Source organism: Pseudochaenichthys georgianus, chromosome 19, assembly GCF_902827115.2.
Source record: "Pseudochaenichthys georgianus chromosome 19, fPseGeo1.2, whole genome shotgun sequence".
Taxonomy (NCBI): domain Eukaryota; kingdom Metazoa; phylum Chordata; class Actinopteri; order Perciformes; family Channichthyidae; genus Pseudochaenichthys; species Pseudochaenichthys georgianus.
This window is the reverse complement of record NC_047521.1, coordinates 36,974-42,973: the sequence shown is the minus strand read 5'-3', so window position 1 is coordinate 42,973 and position 6,000 is coordinate 36,974. Positions and strand designations below refer to the sequence as shown.

Sequence of the window (6,000 nt, the reverse complement as noted above, 5' to 3'; positions counted from 1 at the left end):
GCTGATGTCAAACTAAAAGGTTACAAACTATAAGCTGTACAACTAAAAAGAATGTCTTGAAAGTATTAAAATAAATAATAAGAAATTGTTTCAATCACAATCAATAAAAGGCAATCCAGAACTGTATAACATCTGCTGATGTCAACATATAAAATAAATACAATGATAAATATAAAACAAAATAAAATCTGTACCTTTAGGAGCAATGTCTAACATGTGTAATCAACTTGTGAGTGTGTGAGGCCATTATGCCTAAATAAAGGTACTCAAGCTTTACTCTATTTTCAAGTTGTTCTTCAAAAAGATGAGTTTGTGAACGTTGTGAGTAGTGAGGGCAGATCTGTTGGCGGTAACTATGTCACCTGCCGTCGAGAAAACCCTCTCGCTGGGGACTGAGACTGACTCGGATGTGATTGAGCATGTTTGACGTGTTACCACTAGCATACGCTGTCGAACAACGCCGACACACCGTCCTCGTCCGATCCACCACTCGCACCCCATCATTATTGTATTCCACAGGGAACCCGAAATGTTCCCACACACCTGATTTAAAAGAAGCAGGTGGGTGTCAGGTTCCTTTTCATTTGTGGGGTTAGCTCCGCCCCCTTCCTGCACTACACCCTCTCCACTCTCCATTGGCGGGGGATCCACAGTTTCCTCCCCTTGCCCCTCCTCACCTGGTCCTCTTTTTCCAGTAACAGGATTTGGAGGGGGATTCGAAGTGTCTGTCTCCACCTCTCCAATCAACATTTCACCTGTTTCCTCTCGTCTGCCATTTTGTCTATCTACTCTTACAGCTTTAAGCTTGTTGGCAAAAGACTGAGGGCAATCTCGGAAGAGGTGGTTGGATTCTCCACAAAGGTTACACTTCCTGCCATTTGTACACTCCTCAAAGATATGCCCAATCTGTCTACATTTCCGACAAACCATCTGCTGACATGCTTCCGCTAGGTGCCCATGCTCTCCACACTTGCAGCAGAGTTTGGGCTGTCCCTGATAGTGGATATATCCCCTGTTGTTCCCCAGAACTATCATTGATGGCAGTTGTTTGAGGTGTGCGGCCGATGTTCCAGGCTGGCCTGTCCCGGGTCCCTCTCCGGTCCAGCCGCCGGGGCCAGAGGACAAGGCGCGCGACCAACGCACCAACGAGGCCTGCCACGAATCTGCAATAAATCAAACACAAAACAACAACTCAATGATGCAAAACAAATACAGAACAATGTCCTCCCAGATGTAGACAAAAAACCAGAGCCACAACAGACAAAAGTTTTCCATCCAAGGGGAGGTGATCGCTGTCTAAGCAAAAAGGCCGAGAAGCGATGACCCTTAAAGTTTGCTGCGGGAGACGGACTCATTGCGCAGTCGCCGCAGGTCTTGGTGCGGCTCTTTTGACCTGGCGTAACAGAGGCGCTGGGTAACTTGGAACGCCAAGGTGCTAATGACTGCTCTTGTCTTTCACAAACTCAGAATGCTCAGGCAAATGGCCAAGCCTACCAAAAATAGGTTGAACTCGTAGGTCTTCCTCTCCACGGAAGTCTTTAGTAAAAGGCGAAAGACTTATACGCTTTGAAGAGAAACCAGAGTAATTGTGGAGGCCGTCCTCGAGAACAGACACCACCATAGTTGTCCCAGTCCAAGCCCTCGCGGTGACCCTCACTTGGATTTTCCACATCCCAGGCCACACCCTTTCCCCCAGCTGCGCTAGCATGGTTCGTGGCTCTCACCTGTGGCTTCTTTGGCATTGAGTCCAAAAAAGACCCCTGCTGCTGTGCTGCACTTTGTGCCCCCGATTGGAACCTATCTCTTTAGTAATACGCTGGAGTTGTGTGGCATGTTATACGTGCTGACTCCGCGGCATTAGAAAACACTGGTTTGATGCTAAACATCAAATCCATTTAAGGGAGGAACACTAGAATGTCTTTACGGATATAGATCTTATAATGAAATATAGAAGCGTGGTCGCTTGAAAAACAGTCTTTGTTGGCTGAACTTTTCGCCTCAACTGCCGTATGGTGGCTTGGCTTTATAATACAGCATTGGTGGTCCGATTCCCGGCCAATGCAATTGACAGTTCTTTGTTGTCTGAAAATAAAGTATAATGCCTACACCACTTGGACTCTGCTACATCAAACACACAGGTCTTTGGAGTGTACAAGTAAAGAGGGATGTTCTCCGTGCCGACTCCCATTGATTTGAGAACTCAGTGAGATGCTCGACATCAAATCACTGTAAGGGATGACCGGTGGACTGTATCCCTTCTTAAATGACTTAGAGCATATAGCATATCTGTTGAACAATCCACCTTGTTGACCTCGCCAGCGTAGTGGTAGTTACGATGTCTTGTGAATGTGATAGAATCTTTGTAAGCCAAGAGGAAAACTAGGTTCCCATTCTCCGCAAATGCAACATAGCTTCACTGTTGTTTGGAATCTGTACTAGCACACAATTAGAGAGTTTTACTATTGGGTGACTATAGGCATTGAGTCCAAAAAAGACCCCTGCTGCTGTGCTGCAGTTTGTGGCCCCGATTGGACAAAAACACAAAATACTGTATAAAACAAGAGAAGCAACCTCACTTTTACTTAGGAATCGGGATTTATGTTGGAAAAATCATTACAAATTGGAAATGAGGAACGCTTCACCAATTTGCGTATTATATGTGCTATCGAAATAACACAAAATTGCCCTGCATCTGGGGGGTATTCCCAGGTCTCTGAGCAAGGTCAACTTTGTATTATGGTAGCAGAACACATAGAGCTCAAAGGGAGCTAAACACTGGGTTTAAATGGGCCCAAAACTGCAGACAGAAGCTGCGCTAGCATGGTTCGTGGCTCTCGCCTTTGGCTTCTTTGGCATTGAGTCCAAAAAAAACCCTGCTGCTGTGCTGCACTTTGTGCCCCCGATTGGAACCTATGTCTATTTTAAGCCTTATCTGTCTTTAAGGGTTAAATGTGGTTGATGGGCTGCTTTGGCCGGCTCAGAGGCAGGAACCGCCACGCCGTGTCCTTTGTCATTGCAAGACTGCCCTGCCTCTGACTCGTCCAACTCATACTTACCTGGCAGGGGAGATACCATGATCACCAAGGTGGTTCACCCAGGGCGAGGCTCGGCCATTGCACCCCGGCTATGCTGACCGCTGCGAATGGCGATCGGCCTTACTGGAGTGCAATTGCGAGGGACGCCATTGGACCGAATCTTTAGGAAAAGAAAAATGAAATTTGATGGGAGGGGACACTTTGAGATCATTTACATATTGACAGAATGCCAATGAGGATATTGGCTCCCTCGTGTGGTCTATTTTTACCAAATGTATTAATTACATTACATTACATTGCATTTAGCTGACGCTTTTATCCAAAGCGACTTACAATAAGTACATTCGACCAGGAAGACACAACCTTGAGGAAAACAGAATCATATAAGAACATCAGGATTCAAAGAGCCAATCGTTTCAAGTGCTGCTCAACTGGCTAAGCCAGTCCTTTATTAGTATATAAGTGCTCTGTTAGCAGTTCTTTGTTAGTCATTCTATCGCTCGAAGTGGAGTCGAAAGAGATGAGTTTTCAGTCTGCGCCGGAAGGTGTGTAAGCTTTCTGCGGTCCTGATTTCAATGGGGAGCTCATTCCACCATTTTGGAGCCAGGATAGCAAACCCACGTGTTTTTGCTGATGGGAACTTGGGTCCCCCTCGCAGCGAGGGTGCAGCGAGTCGTTTGGTTGATGCAGAGCGTAGTGCACGTGCTGGGGTGTACGGTTTAACCATGTCCTGGATGTAGGAAGGGCCAGATCCATTCGCAGCATGGTACGCAAGTACCAGTGTCTTGAAGTGGATTCTAGCAGTTACCGGAAGCCAGTGGAGGGAGCGGAGGAGCGGCGTGGTGTGGGAACATTTTGGAAGGTTGAAGACCAGACGAGCCGCTGCATTCTGGATGAGCTGCAGAGGTCGGATGGAACATGCAGGTAGACCAGCCAGGAGGGAGTTGCAGTAGTCTAGGCGTGAGGTGACGAGAGCCTGGACCAGAACCTGCGTCGATTTCTGGGTCAGCTGTGGGCGTATCTTCCTGATGTTGAAAAGCGTGTATCTGCAGCAACGGGTTGTAGCAGCGATGTTTGCAGTAAACGACAGGTTGTTATCTAGGATAACACCCAGATTCCTTGCAGTCTGAGTCGGGGAAACAACAGAGGGGCCGATGTTGATAGTTAGGTCAAGAGTGGGACAACCTTTTCCCGGAAGGAAAAGCACTTCAGTTTTGTCAAGGTTGAGCTTGAGATGATGAGCGGACATCCACTGAGAGATGTCAGCTAAACAAGCAGAGATGCGTGCGACGACCTGGGTCTCTGAGCGGGGAAAGGACAGAATTAATTGGGTGTCGTCAGCGTAGCAGTGGTATGAAAAACCATGCGGGCTAATGACAGATCCGAGCGAGTTTGTGTACAGGGAGAAGAGGAGGGGACCAAGAACAGAGCCCTGAGGGACCCCTGTAGTTAATTGACAAGGGTCAGACTCAGACCCTCTCCAAGTAACCCTGTAGGTGCGGTCTTTGAGGTATGAGGTGAGGAGGGAAAGTGCAGAGCCTGAAACTCCAAGTTCTTGGAGAGTGCGAAGGAGGATCTGATGATTCACCGTGTCGAATGCAGCAGACAGGTCCAACAGGATGAGGACAGAGGAGAGGGAAGCTGCTTTAGCAGTGTGCAGTTCCTCAGTGACAGCAATGAGAGCAGTTTCTGTGGAATGACCTGCCTTGAAACCAGACTGGTGCGGATCCAGAAGGTTGTTCTGATGGAGATAACAGGAGAGTTGTTTAAAGACAGCGCGTTCAAGTGTTTTAGACAGGAACGGGAGGAGAGAGACAGGCCTGTAGTTTATAACATCAGACGGGTCGAGAGTGGGTTTCTTCAGGAGAGGGTTTACTCTCGCCTCCTTGAGACTGTTTGGAAAGTGACCAGAAGTTAGAGAAGTGTTGATGAAATGGGTGAGAAACGGTAGAATATCAGGAGCGATAGTCTGAAGGAGGTTTGAAGGGATAGGGTCCAGAGGACAGGTGGTAGGGCGGGCAGAGGTAATGAGGGTAAGAACCTCACTTGGAGAGAGAGGGGAAAAGGAGGTTAGTGTGCCGGTTGAAGGTGGCTCAGGTGATCCGGCGGTGAGTAGGGGTGAGTCAGAAAAAGAAGAGCGAATGTCGTAAACCTTTTTTTCAAAGTGGTTAACAAAGTCGCTTGACAGAAGGGAGGAGGGGGAAGGGGCTTTGGGGGGGTCCAAGAGGGTGGAGAAGATGGAAAATAGTTTTTTAGGATTGGAATAGGAAGATTGGATCTTATCTTGAAAGAAAGTGCTTTTTGTCTGAGAGGTGGAAGCAGAGAAAGAGGAGAGGAGAGCCTGATAGGTTAGGAGGTCGTCACGGTGTTTGGATTTCCACCATTTCCGCTCTGCTGCCCTAAGGACGGTTCTATTAGCACGCAGTGCGTCATTTAGCCAGGGAGCAGGAGGGGACTGACGAGCCTGCCGAGATGTGAGAGGACAGAGAGAGTCCAGAGAGGATGAGAGAGTAGAGAGGAGAGTTTCTGCAGCAGAGTTTGGAGGCAGGAGTTGGAACGAGTCAGAGGAAGGGAGGGCTGAGAGCACCGAGGAGGCAAAGGTAGAGGGGGCGAGGGAACGAAGGTTACGGGGGACAAGTGCAGGATGAGAAGAGAATAGTTTGTTATGTTTGGAAAGGGGTAAAGAGAATGAAATGAAGAAGTGATCGGAGGTGTGGAGCGGGTTTACAGAGAGGTTAGAAGTAGAGCAGTTCCTTGAGAATATGAGATCGAGGACATTGCCAGCTTTATGAGTCGGTGGGGAAGGAGACAGTGAGAAAGCAAAGGTGGTTAACAGAGATGTTAGTTCGTCTATCTTCCCCGTCTGGAGGTTGAAGTCTCCGAGAAGTACAGTGGGAGGGCCAGTTTCAGGGATGTGTGAGAGGAGATGATCTAATTCATCCAAGAAGTCCCCCAAGGCTCCTGG

At 48.1% G+C, this 6,000-nt stretch overlaps 1 non-coding gene and 1 pseudogene across 1 annotated transcript; one reads left to right on the top strand and one right to left on the bottom strand.

The window, feature by feature from the left end:
* Window positions 1-1,469: 1,469 nt before the first annotated feature.
* On the bottom strand, window positions 1,470-1,586 carry LOC117465275 (U5 spliceosomal RNA). Its single transcript, XR_004554180.1, has one exon. It is a non-coding gene; the product is annotated as a U5 spliceosomal RNA (small nuclear RNA).
* Window positions 1,587-3,048: 1,462 nt separating this feature from the next.
* Window positions 3,049-3,173, top strand: LOC117465259 (U1 spliceosomal RNA; annotated as a pseudogene).
* Window positions 3,174-6,000: the final 2,827 nt, after the last annotated feature.